Source organism: Lycium barbarum, chromosome 5 (genome assembly GCF_019175385.1).
Source record: "Lycium barbarum isolate Lr01 chromosome 5, ASM1917538v2, whole genome shotgun sequence".
Taxonomy (NCBI): Eukaryota; Viridiplantae; Streptophyta; class Magnoliopsida; order Solanales; family Solanaceae; genus Lycium; species Lycium barbarum.
The window spans coordinates 95112134-95125752 of NC_083341.1; positions in this window are offsets into that span (position 1 = coordinate 95112134).

Here is a 13619-nt window from a genome sequence, read left to right on the forward strand (position 1 = left end):
TTTAAAATAAAGCCTTGTGAGCTTCTGCTATATACTAGAATGCGTTTGATACAATTTGAGATAGCATTTGATAGATGCGTTCGGGTGCCCAGATCGGGCACTAGTCACGGCCTACGGGGTTGGGTCGTGACATCCCACCAGCGCGAGAAATTGATTTTGCAATAGATGTACTACCCGGTACTCAGCCGATATCCATTCCTTCCTATAGGATGGCGCCTGCTGAGTTGAAGAAGTTAAAGGTACAATTGAAGTATCTATTGGAGAAGGGCTTTATCAGACCTTTTACGTCACCGTAGGGAGCCCCAGTATTGTTCGTAAGAAAGAAGGATGGTTCGCTACGGATGTGTATCGACTATAGGCAGTTGAATAAAGTGACGATTAAGAATAAGTATCCGCTTCCGAGGATAGATGATTTATTTGATCAACTGCAGGGTGCTAGATATTTCTCCAAGATAGACTTGAGATCAGGCTATCACCAGGTCAGGATCAGAGGGAAAGACATTCCGAAGACAGTATTTAGGACTAGATATGGTCATTTCGAGTTTCTTGTTAAGTCTTTCGGGTTGACTAATGCTCCAGCTGTATTCATGGACCTGATGAATTGTGTATTTAGACCTTTCCTGGACATGTTCGTGATTGTGTTTATAGACAATATTTTGGTTTATTCTCAATCAGAGATTGAGCATGCAGATCATTTGCATGCGGTACTTAGAGTCCCTAAGACTAGAAGTTGTACGCAAAATTATCCAAATGTGAATTTTGGCTAAACTCTGTGGCTTTTCTAGGGCATATTATTTCAGCTGAAGGCATCAAAGTGGATTCCCAAAAGATAGCGGCGGTGAAGACTTAGCCTCAATCTACCACGCTGACAGAGGTTCGTAGTTTTTTGGGTTTATTAGGATATTATAGAAGATTTGTGGAGGGTTTATCTTCTCTTTCTGCCCCATTGACGAAGTTGCCAAATTCCAATGGACAGATGCTTGCGAGCGGAGTTTTCAAAAACTGAAGCATAGGTTGACTTCAGCACCAGTTCTGGCGCTTCCAGAGAGATCCAAAGGTTATGCCATCTATTGTTACGCTTCGAGGGTCGGATTGGGTTGTGTATTAATGCAGCATGGTAAGGTGATTCCATACGCTTCTAGACAGCTCAGGAAGCACGAGAAGAACTATCCGACTCACGACCTAAAGTTAGCAGCCATGATTCATGCACTCAAAATCTGGAGACATTACTTATATGGCATTTATGTCGACATCTATACAGATCATAAGAGTCTTTAATACATCTTCAAGCAGAAGGAGCTAAACCTGCGACAGAGGCGGTGGTTAGAATTGGTGAAGGACTACGATGTTGATATTTTGTACCACCCAGGGAAGGCAAATGTGGTAGCAGATGCCCTTGGCCGCAAATCAATGAGTAGTTTAGAGTACAAGCATGCTGGAAAAAGGGAGTTGGCTCACGAGATTCTTCAGTTAACCAATTTGAGGGCCAGAATGATAGAATCAGGAGATGCAAGAATTTCTATTTGGACTACAGCCATATCATCCTTAGCAGCTGAGGTGAAAGGACATCACTATGAAGACCCTTCATTGACCTGTTACAAGGATACAACTTAGCAAAAGAAGAAATCACCATTCCAAATTTATGGAGATGGAGTCCTTAGGTATCGAGGTAGGATGTGTGTTCCCGATGATGCGGGGTTACGTTAGAATATTATGGTGAAGGCTCATTTCTCCCGCTATTCTATCCATCCAGTGTCAACAAAGATGTACCGCGACATCAAAGAGGTTTAATGAAGGAATGGAGTGAAGAAAGATATAGCAAAGTTTGTGGCTCAATGTCCCAGTTATCAATAGGTAAAGATTGAGCATTAAAAGTCAGGTGGATTGTTGCAAGCCATGGAAATTCAGACTTGGAAATGGGAAGTAATTAATACGGATTTCATTACAGGGTTTCCCCGTTCTCGGCATAAGTATAACTCTGTATGGGTAATTATGGATAGACCAACAAAATCGGCACATTTTCTGCCTGTCAGGACTACTTACCCTGCCGAGGATTATGCGAAGCTTTATATTAAGGAGATAGTCTGATTTGATGGTGTTCCCTTATCCATTATCTCCGACAGGGGTGCGCATTTTGCGGTGAACTTTTGGAGATCTTTTCAGGAGGGTTTAGGATCTCAAGTGAATCTTAGCACAGCGTTTCACCCCCAGATAGACATACAGGCTGAGCACACTATTCAGACCCTTAAAGATATGTTAAGGGCATGTGTGCTGGATTTTGGACGTAATTAGGATGACCATTTCCCGCTTATTCAATTTGCGTACAGTAATAGTTACCACTCCAGTATTCAGAAGGCCCCGTATGAAGCTTTATCTGGGTGAAAATGTAGACTAGAAATTGGATGGTTTGAAGTCAGAGAGACGAAGCTAGTAGGGCCAGATTTTATCCAACAAGCGGTGGAGAAACTTACGCTTATTTGGAATCGATTATTGACAGCCTAAAGTCGACATAAGTCATATGAGGATAATCGCCGACAAGACTTGGAGTTCCAAGTTAACGATTAGTTATTCCTGAAGGTGTCGCCAATGAAAGGCGTGATGAGATTTTTTTAAAAAGGTAAGCTTAGCTCTCGATATATTAGGCCTTATAGGGTTATTCGTAGTGTGGGCAAGGTAGCTTATGAGGTGGATCTACCTCCCAACTTAGAGTCCGTACACACAGTCTTCCATGTATCCATGCTCTGTAAGTGGGTTGGAGATCCTTCGAGAGTTGTGCCTATTGATTATGTTCAGGTTACCGAGCAACTATCATATGAAGAGGTTCCCGTTGCAATCCTGGATAGACAAGTTCGGAGGCTAATAACTAAAGATGTAGCCTCAGGGAAAGTTCTTTGGAGAAACAATAATAGGGAAGAAATGAATTGGGAGTCTAAGGAAGACATGAAGTCTGGGTATCCACATTTGTTTCCACTCCCAGAAGCAGTTCAGACAAAGACGTCATTGTCTTTAAGTGCGTAATGCTTTCCTTCTTATAGTTCCTTGGTTGTGTGGGGCCATTATTGTCGTTTTTGCTGTAGCCCTGTGAGGCATTGTATATCACGGGTTGTTGTGATAGAATGCTAGTGGAAAAATTACAAGGGAAACTCTGGAAAAAAATTAATAGAATTCCCAAGAATTTAACATTCGAGGACGAACGTTTCTAAGGGGGGAGGAATGTTACACCTCGTAATTTTGTACGTTGAGATTCGATAGGTATTAGCTGCCCAATTGAAGATACTGGAGTACCTTCTAGGATATATGAGATTATACGCGCCTACCTTATGATTATGAGGGTTTAAGTTCATATAAGAAGCTAGGGAAGGATTTGAGGGCAAGTGGATTAAGGAAATTAAGTTTGTTGGAACTTTGGAGAGAAGTTGGGCAAGATTTTGTATAATGATTTTGGTCTAACTTGGGGAAAAATATCCTTTAGCATATTAAGAGTTTTGAGGTAAAGTAAAAACCTAAATTGAAGTTCAGGAAGTCTACTTTCCAACTCAACAAACAGCGTGTCAATCTGACATCAGAATCAAATGATATAAGCATTCTAAGGCAGGCTACCAGAGTAGAGATTAACTCTGTGCAACTGCGTCTGGAGGTGGCACGAACGCGTAGAGGAGCCTGGGATAACTCAACGCGAACGCGCTGAGCAAATTCTAAGTCGGTGTAACCTGAATCTTGAACATTATAAACGGGGGCTTACCCCCTCATTTTTCATAGAAACACCCCTCCAAACTGCCCAAATATTCTGGAAATTTCCCCCAACGTCCAATCATAAAATTTTAGCGCGAATTAAGCATAATCACCAGATTCTAGATTAGACAGCGTATAGTTGTAATTATAATATCATATTGCGGTGAATTTTGACTGGAATTCCCGGTGAATATTAAAGATATTGCAGTTCTAGTGGGTGTAAGGTATGAATCTTCCCTTATTGATATTTATTTAGGTTTATTTATGAAGGTAGAGCCATTAAATGATCGTATAACGAAATTGTTAGTTGAGAAATTGGATAAACATCATGTGGGATTTTTTATGGAATATTTTGGTATGGATTATGATGTTGTATGTGTTATAGTTGTTGTGGTTGTGTTGGTTGTTGGTATTGGATTTCGAGCTAGGGATATAAACAGAGGAGATGCTGCCCGAATTTCGGCAGATTGTAAAGAAGTCCAATTTAAAGACTTGAGATAGGCATATGTCAATAAGCCTAACCGTAGTATGAATTCTCTTGAATGTAGATTTACTGGCTTAGGAGGATAAGCGTTAACTAGTAGGAGATCAAATAGGTATGTCAAGGGTGTTCCTTCCTTTCTGTTCATGATTCCATATAAGGTAAGAGCATAATAACTTTGTGACCAGAAATTGTCTAAGTAGAGCTCGTCATATTGTTACATGACTTTCGAGTGTTCTATTATTCTTTCAAGGGGGGGGGGGGACTATATTCTCTTCCTATGTCATTGAGTTCATAGAAAGACAAAAAAGACATGTTACAGTATCGGTATTCTTTTGCACATACATGATATACATATATTTTATTTAGCCTGGCCGCTTGGTCAGTGAGACTTTTATTTAGCTTGGTCGTTTGATTGTAATTGGCCTGGCCGTTTGGTTCGTGAGACTTTTATTTAGCCTAGCCACTATGTCAGTGAGACAGAACTGCCTGACCTACGGGTCATGGAGTTGATTATACCTGACCTACGGGTCAGGAAGTTGATTATACCTGACCTACTGGTAATGGAGTTGATTATACCTGACCTACGGGTCATGGCGTTGATTATACTTGGCTTATGAGTCATGGAGATATCTATGCCTCACCCTCGGGTCTCGGAGTTATATCTAAATAGTTATGTTATCTTGCCTCAAATGAAAGGCAACCTAGGAAGAATACCTCTAGATGCTTTCTTGAAATATCAAGAGTACAGTTTGTTATGTCATTTCAGCTGTTATCTTGCCTTACATAATCAGTACATTATTTGTACTGATGTTCCTTTGTCTGGAGGCGCTATATTCATGCCTACAGGTACAGATCGACAGACCGATAAACCTCCCCAATAGGCCGGATCAGATATCAGTTGATCGGTGAGCTTCTTTTTTGTTCGGAGTTGCCAGGTGTTTGGAGTCTCGCCGCTTTTGATTCCAGTAGTACGACCGAGGCTCTGTTCCGACCGTGGTACAGTCATACTTTCTCTAGAGGCTTGTAGACGAGTCTTATATATATAGTGTGTCTGTGTAATAGCGATGCCGGCTTGTATACGTCTGTTGGGTATTGTTGGCTTCGTATGATCAAAGAAGCCTTGTCATCTTGCTCAATTATGTATATATATTTTAGGTGTGTGTGCCCAGTAAAAACGAGATAGTTAGTATTTTTGTATATGTCTGAATTGCGGCCTCGTGCCTTTGTTGGTATCGTTTGTGTGCATGTGGGCCTTATCGGTCTAAGTTGGGGGTTAATCCCCAGAGTTTCTGTCACGACCCAGCTAGCCACCGAGGACCACTCGTGCTACTACTCATCTTGCTCATTTAATGGTCTTTTATCGCCTTTATACTCCAATTGTAGGAAATCATATTTTACATGCAAACATAGATACGTTTTATATACATTTGCCTCTCGCCCATAAAAAAAATATATACGTATAATAGCATTTCGTGAGACCATCTAACCCACACTGCGTATCTACGAGCCTCTACTGGAGTACTAAAAATAAGGACGGGACAAGACCCCATCATGCCCAAAGATACATATACATGAATATAAACAAAAGAATCGTCATAAGCACCTCCGAACAAAGGATTGCTTTCAATCGACTGACAACTACTGCTGGTCTGGGTCGAGCTCTCCTCCCTGTCTACCTGTGGGCATGAACACAACGTCCAAAGAAAATGGACGTCAGTACGAACATTGTACTGAGTATGGGAGGCATAAACAAAGAAATAAAACAATGACATAATGAAATATCAATATGGAACATCCATATCTGACGGGCATGCATAAAGAATTAGGTCATGCAGTCTTACTCATACTCGTCATCATATCATGTATACACAATGTATAAGCTGCTCGCCCATATAGGCGCGGTATAGTAATGTATATGTTTCCCGCCCATATCGAATCGGTGTGATAATCATAACATTAGCCTGCATCCAGGTCCCGCGTCCGGGGTATCATCTTATGTCGCCCACTAGTGGTGTCTGCCCATGTCATTTGGCCATGGTGTATCGTATAGCTGCCCGCCTTAGCGGTGGCTGCCCGGCCAACTAGGCGCGGTGTTATATCATCATCATACATGCTCATCATAATATGTTTATCGTAACATACTTATCATAATACATGCATAAGGCTTATGAACAACATTAGTTTATCGGGGTGACATAAGGTCGTGATCCGCCGATTTCATTATGGAGCAATTATCGACATCCTGCCTCACCTTGAAGGAACTAACATATAAGGTGAGTGTGAGCAATAAATAACATCATGCCATTTTAGGATCATCATATCATACCACTTATCTTATATTACCATTCATAGATATAGGCTTTTAGCCTTCCGGAATATAGAAACTCATGAAGAGGAGGAAGATTATGATATGAGATTCATGCCATTAGAAAGAAGGGACTAGCCTCACATACCTTTTACTTTTAACTAAGCTATCGTTCGTTTGTTCTCCTTCGATATCGCGTTTCTACCTTCAAAAGAGAATTCGCATTTACGTTAGTTAATCGACTATAAGAACGTGCTACTATTTCAAGGGAAAATTGGGCAGCACTTCCTTTGGTTATACTACTTTTCCCATATTCTATATCAACTACCAAACATTCATAACAACACTCACAATATCGTATCAACAATCGTCATTTATCTACATCTACCACATCCCACCATTTTTCTCCAATTTCCCCACATTTATGGGTTTTACTTCATCATCGCATTTTCTTATATATCACGCCCATTTCATGGTTTACACGTTATTTATAACATCTTTATACTCACAACACATCAACATTCATAATTCAATCCAACTACCATTCAATTATGGCACTATTCACATTTTATGACCCATTTACTACACTCTTCCATAATCCAAGTGTTTCAACGTTTTAATGCTTCAATCATCATGAGAAGGTCATCAAACTTACCTTAGATGTTGTAGGAACGAGCCTTGAGTAGCAATACTATTCTATACCAAAAACCCTATTTCACTTCCTTTGCAATTTCTTGGTGTAGATGAACTTTGATGTGATTCTTACACTTGATTTCATGGATTTGATGTTATTGACCTTGATTTTCCTTTGGTCCTCTTGAATTCTTGTGAATGAAGTGTTTAGAGTGTTCTAGAGACTTCTTGAGTCGTGTAGATGAGAAACGAATAAATGAGCTTAGGGTCCCTTTTAATAACTTCAAAACCTGATTTTTAATGAACAGTAGTCGGGTGCACAGTGGCCGTAAACCCAGTTTACGGGCCGTATTCTGGTTTCCGGCCCGTCCTTCACGACTGTATTTAAGCATATCAAAAACAAAAAGGATTTCTGGAGTCATGGTGGTTTACGGTCACAGTTTACGGGCCATATTTCAAATTTCGGTCCGTATTCTGAGTCGTATTTAACCATTTAGACGTTTGGCAGAAAGTTGAAATTTTGTGAGTTGGAATACGACCTAGTGGTTTACGGGCCGTATACTACTTTACGGTCCGTATTTCACTTTACGACCAACTGGCCAAAGTGCAAATTTGTAACATTCATGTCTTCAAAACCTATAATTAGCCATTGTGGAGCATCACCTATCTCTTGTTCCCATTGCCTTTGGAATCTTACTTAAGGTCGTCAAACGTCGTTTCCTTCGCATTAAAACATTGTATACTCATATTCTTCATAAGTCTATTCGTTGTACGTTCACAGGGAAGTCTCCGAGGTCTAACACTGTCCCCCCCCCCCCTTTTGGAACATTCGTCCTTGAATGTTAAAACACTCGGGATTCTATGAAAATTTCGTTAGAGTTTCCCCTGTAATTTGGCACTACCAACCTGTTACAAGAACCCATAATATCATGGCCTCACAGGGCTACACCACTACATCGACATATCTATTGCCACACACGACCAAAAGCATGAAAAATAAACATACATACCTTATGTCGCTGGCGTTTCATCTTAAATCTCTCCTGGGGGTCGAAATAAATGCGGATACTTAGACTTCATACTCTCTTCTGCTTCCCAAGTCATTTCTCCCAATTATTGTTTCGCCACAAGACTTTAACTGAAACCACCTCTTTGTTTCAGAGTTTTCACGCTTGCCTGTCGAGGATAGCAGTGGGCACTTCTTCATAGGTTAGCTTTTCTGTTACTTGCACATCATCTATCGGAACAATATTTGTAGGATCCCCAATACACTTGCGGAGCATTGAAACGTGGAAAACTGGGTGGACTGATTCAAGCTCCGAAGGCAAATCCAATTCATAGGCTACTTGACACACCTTGCGGATAATTCTGTAGGGTCCAATGTATCTAGGGCTTAGCTTCCCTTTCTTACATAATCTCATCACCCCTTTCATTGGCGATACTTTCAAAAATACCCAATCACCAACTTGAAATTCCAAGTCTCGTCGGTGATTGTCCGTATAAGACTTTTGGCGACATTGGGCTGTTAACAATCGATCTCGGATCACCTTAACTTTTTCCACCTCTTATTGAATTAATTCAGGGCCTGCTAGTTGTGCTTATCCTATTTCAAACTACCCGATTGGGGATCTACATTTCCTTCCATATAAAGCTTTATACAGAGCCATTTGAATACTGGAATGATAGTTGTTATTATACGCAAATTCGATTAATGGTAAATGATCATCCCAACTTCCACCGAAATCCAGCTCACATGCTCGTAGCATATTTTCCAAGGTCTGAATAGTACGCTCGGCCTGTTCGTCAGTCTGCGGATGAAACGCCGTGCTAAGCTTCACTTTAGTGCCTAGACCTTCTTGGAAGGACTTCCAAAACATGGCTGTAAACTGTGCTCCTCTATCTGTGATAATGGATAATGGAATACCTTGAAGTCGCATGATTTCCTTGAGATATAACCTTGCGTAATCTTCAGCTGAGTATATAGTCTTAACTGGGAGAAAATGGGCTGATTTCGTCAACCTGTCCACGATCACCCATATGGAATAATACTTGCCACGGGAACGAGGTAATCCCACAATAAAATCCATGTTAATCACTTCCCATTTCCAAGTAGGGATTTCTATTACTTGCAATAAGCCTCCTGGCTTCTGATGTTCAATCTTTACCTGTTGGCAATTTGGACACTGCTCTACAAATTCGGCTATGTCTCTCTTCATGCCATCCCACCAATACATCATCTTGAGATCATGATACATTTTAGTTGCACCTGGATGAATAGAATACCGAGAACAATGTGCTTCTTCTAGAATTCGTCGGCGCAATTCTGCTATATTCGGCACACATAATCTACCTCGGTACCTAAGAATTACGTCCATAGAAACTTCAAACGAAGACTTCTCTTTCCCGTGAGATGTGCCTCTGTAGTGGCACAATTGAGGATGTTCATATTTCCATTCTATTACTTCCATATCCAAGAATGAGATTTTGGGATCATTGATACTAATCCCCACATTACCTGAATCGATTACGCGCACTCCAAGATTTGCTAGTGTCACGACCCAACCCCGGGGGACGTGACTAGTGCCCGAGCTGGACACCCGTACACACTGATTTACCAAAATCGGCATAACAATGGTTTATCCAGATACAAAGGTCAAACGTCGCCTCAAGCGGTCGCGTATAAACAAATGTATCAAACAGAAGCCGGCAAGGCTGTCGTAAAACACATCGCCCAAAAACATATATATATACATATGTGTACACAAGCCGATAAGGCTTTCACAGCAAATGAAACCGCTTAAGACGCAAATCACACAGACATAACTGAACAATAACAACCCATGACCCACATACATGTCTACAGGCCTCTAAGAGTAACAATAACATCATATGGCGGGACAGGGCCCCGCCGTACCCAGAAATAGTCATATGTATGTATGTACAATAGAAGAGTCTGTACCAAAAGTGTAGGCTCCGGAACAAGGGAGCACTTCAATGCAGCAGGATGGATGGCCTAAGCTGTCAGGTCACTCACGTGAGCGTCTGTACCTGCGGGCATGAAACGCAACCCCCGAAGAAAGGAGGTCAGTACGGAATATGTACTGAGTATGTAAGGCATGAAGTTCAATATAGAGGATCATAACTAAAATAGAACTCACCAGAACACGTATGACTGTAAAAAAGAACATCAATACACATGCCTTTTGAAATGAAAATCATGCATGTCGTCATCATATATCATATATACATATAAAGTGCCCCGGCCCTCTGGTGAGGGACGCGGTGAATAAAATCATGTATACCAATATCATGTATCATATATGCATGTAACGTGCCCCGACCCTCTAGTGAGGGACGCAATGAATAGAGTAATCATATGCCATCCTGGCCGCCACCCCGTCATCATATCATCATATATATATATATATATATATATATATATATATATATATACACACATAAAATGCCCCGGCCCTCTAGTGAAGGAAACGGTGAACAATGCAGTGGAGTACGCACGAGAACATGCCCTGGCCCGGGACGCAGTGAAGGACATATTGAGACATGCACGAGCAGAGTAGTGAGAAACTATATGCACATAAATCAAGACTTGATAAATAGGTACGCTAGTCGACACTTGAAGGATCACATACACGTTTCAGGCCAATCTGAGTTAGTATAAGAAAGTTATGGACGTTTTAGTACAGAAACCCTTACGAACGTTTCAAAGAAATCTGAGACTGTCTACAAAAGTTAGGGATAAATACATATAGAACACTTGTCGGAACAGAAACTCTTTATACTTGGCTCGTTATTCAATCATGCAATAAACTCAACCATACTAAGTATGCTCATATCAAGAGGTAAATAAGAATCATAAACATATCCAATAGAACTTCGGAAATCATAGATACATATCAAAACCATATGAAATAGATTTTTGGAAATCAAGAATATTAGCCATCCTAGTGGCTCTAAGAATAGGAGTTTCTTTGAAATCATAGGTATAGGTATACGTTGTCTGTTTGTTTCACCAAGATCATGCAAAAACAAAAAAGGGTAAGCCTTACATACCTTGCCCGCTTCCTACACCAACAATTCACACACTAACAACATTATTTTCCATATCATCCTTAGCAGCTAAGGTGAAAGGACATCACTATGAAGACCCTTCATTGACCTGTTACAAGGATACAACTTAGCAAAAGAAGAAATCACCATTCGAAATTTATGGAGATGGAGTCCTTAGGTATCGAGGTAGGTTGTGTGTTCCCGATGATGCGGGGTTACGTTAGAAGATTATGGTGAAGGCTCATTTCTCCCGCTATTCTATCCATCCAGGGTCAACAAAGATGTACCGCGACATCAAAGAGGTTTAATGAAGGAATGGAGTGAAGAAAGATATAGCAAAGTTTGTGGCTCATTGTCCCAGTTATCAACAGGTAAAGATTGAGCATTAAAAGCCCGATGGATTGTTGCAAGCCATGGAAATTCAGACTTGGAAATGGGAAGTAATTAATACGGATTTCATTACAGGGTTTCCCCGTTCTCGGCATAAGTATAACTCTGTATGGGTAATTATGGATAGACTAACAAAATCGGCACATTTTCTGCCTGTCAGGACTACTTACCCTGCCGAGGATTATGCGAAGCTTTATATTAAGGAGATAGTCTGATTTGATGGTGTTCCCTTATCCATTATCTCCGACAGGGGTGCACATTTTGCGGTGAACTTTTGGAGTTCTTTTCAGGAGGGTTTAGGATCTCAAGTGAATCTTAGCACAGCGTTTCACCCCCAGATAGACATACAGGCTGAGCGCACTATTCAGACCCTTAAAGATATGTTAAGGGCATGTGTGCTGGATTTCTGACGTAATTAGGATGACCATTTCCCGCTTATTCAATTTGCGTACAGTAATAGTTACCACTCCAGTATTCAGAAGGCCCCGTATGAAGCTTTATATGGGTGAAAATATAGACTAGCAATTGGATGGTTTGAAGTCAGAGAGACGAAGCTAGTAGGGCCTGATTTTATCCAACAAGCGGTGGAGAAACTTACGCTTATTTGGGATCGATTATTGATAGCCTAAAGTCGACATAAGTCAAATGAGGATAATCGCCGACAAGACTTGGAGTTCCAAGTTAACGATTAGTTATTCCTGAAGGTGTCGCCAATGAAAGGCGTGATGAGATTTTTTAAAAAAGGTAAGCTTAGCTCTCGATATATTAGGCCTTATAGGGTTATTCGTAGTGTGGGCAAGGTAGCTTATGAGGTGGATCTACCTCCCAACTTAGAGTCCGTACACCCAGTCTTACATGTATCCATGCTCTGTAAGTGGGTTGGAGATCCTTCGAGAGTTGTGCCTATTGATTATGTTCAGGTTACCGAGAAACTATCATATGAAGAGGTTCCCGTTGCAATCCTGGATAGACAAGTTCGGAGGCTAATAACTAAAGATGTAGCCTCAGGGAAAGTTCTTTGGAGAAACAATAATAGGGAAGAAATGAATTGGGAGTCTAAGGAAGCTATGAAGTCTGGGTATCCAAATTAGTTTCCACTCCCAGAAGCAGTTCAGACAAAGACGTCATTGTCTTTAAGTGCGTAATGCTTTCCTTCTTATAGTTCCTTGGTTGTGTGGGGCCATTATTGTCGTTTTTGCTGTAGCCCTGTGAGGCATTGTATATCACGGGTTGTTGTGATAGAATGCTAGTGGAAAAATTACAAGGGAAACTCTGGAAAACAATTCATAGAATTCCCAAGAATTTAACATTCGAGGACGAACGTTTCTAAGGGGGGAGGATTGTTACACCTCGTAATTTTATACGTTGAGATTCGATAGGTATTAGCTGCCCAATTGAAGATACTGGAGTACCTTCTAGGATATATGAGATTATACGCGCCTACCTTATGATTATGAGGGTTTAAGTTCATATAAAAAGCTAGGGAAGGATTTGAGGGCAAGTGGATTAAGGAAATTAAGTTTGTTGGAACTTTGGAGAGAAGTTGGGCAAGATTTTGTATAATGATTTTGGTCTAACTTGGGGAAAAATATCCTTTAGCATATTAAGAGTTTTGAGGTAAAGTAAAAATCTAAATTGAAGTTCAGGAAGTCTACTTTCCAACTCAACAAACCGCGTGTCAATCTGACATCAGAATCAAATGATATAAGCATTCTAAGGCAGACTACCAGAGTAGAGATTAACTCTGTGCAACTGCGTCTGGAGGTGGCACGAACGCGTAGAGGAGCCTTGGATAACTCAACGCGAACGCGCTGAGCAAATTCTAAGTCGGTGTAACCCGAATCTTGAACATTATAAACAGGGGCTTACCCCCTCATTTTTCATAGAAACACCCCTCCAAACTGCCCAAATATTCTGGAAATTTCCCCCAACGTCCAATCATAAAATTTTAGCGCGAATTAAGCATAATCACCAGATTCTGGATTAGACAGCGTATAGTTGCAATTA